The sequence below is a fragment of the Apis dorsata genome, unplaced genomic scaffold (genome assembly GCF_000469605.1).
Source record: "Apis dorsata unplaced genomic scaffold, Apis dorsata 1.3 scaffold_92, whole genome shotgun sequence".
NCBI classification, from domain to species: Eukaryota; Metazoa; Arthropoda; class Insecta; order Hymenoptera; family Apidae; genus Apis; species Apis dorsata.
The window spans coordinates 1,408,870-1,409,771 of record NW_006263390.1 but is presented as its reverse complement, the minus strand read 5'-3'; the positions used below and the strand labels follow the sequence as shown (position 1 = coordinate 1,409,771).

The following is a 902-nucleotide window of genomic DNA, read 5'->3' as shown; positions in this document are numbered from 1 at the left end:
AAGTTGAAATTCTAAACGAGAATCGTCCTTTTTTTTTTTTTTTTTTAAATAATACAATTAAGAGAGGGATAATGTCTAAAAAAAAAAAAAAGAAAAAAAGAGTACAGGAAATACAGGAAATTAATGGCGCTCCTGCTCCCCACAACTCGAGTTTTACTTCCTTTTGGTGTACGTTGTCGGTTTGTACGTTTGTCTCGCCCTCGCTATTTTCTCTCTTCTATTAATAGCCAACTATCCATCGTGATTCTCTCCGCGACGACGACGGGAACCGCGACGCCATCCATTCCCAAGAATTTCACGACGCGAGCCGTGTATTTTGTCAAACACGGAGGTATACTTAATTAGTGGAGCGGCGAGACCGAATTAGTATTACGCTCGTTACGCTTTTCGTTTCTTTCCGATCGATCGAACCGGCGCAATTCTTTCCTCGTGCGGGGGATGGACGGTGCTCCCTTTGTTCGGGATACGATTTACAGTTGGCCGGTCATCGTCGTTTTCCGCATGGAAGAATTCCATGATTCGTGAAATCCATGGACAGAAAATTATACGATTTTAATTATTTCGTCAGTTTTTTTTGTAGATTGCGACGACATTATGGAAATTTTGCTCGTCGCGATTTGTCAAAATCGAATATCGATGAGAATTTTTCGTAACGATAAAAAATAACGAAAAAAAATTCAACTTGATATTTGCATCGAGTTCTCAAACGAATGACCCTTTGTCGAGATAGGAGTAGGAGACACTTTAAATTCCATCTCGTTGCTCGTAGTGGCCGACGCCTTATCTTTAATTCGATTACAAGTCCAGTTGAATTACACGAAGCATACGAGGAGAGAAGAAAAGAAGAAAATTCTCGTTTAAGGCATACCGAGAATAAATTCCAGCGAGTGATTTTTTTTTAA

General features: G+C 39.8%; 1 protein-coding gene across 1 annotated transcript in view; it reads right to left on the bottom strand.

Annotated features, from left to right (window-relative positions):
- The window catches only part of LOC102672567 (tubulin beta chain-like), a 4,790-nt gene that overhangs the window by 2,487 nt on the left and 1,401 nt on the right, over positions 1-902 (bottom strand). The gene's annotated exons all lie outside the window — the stretch shown is intronic.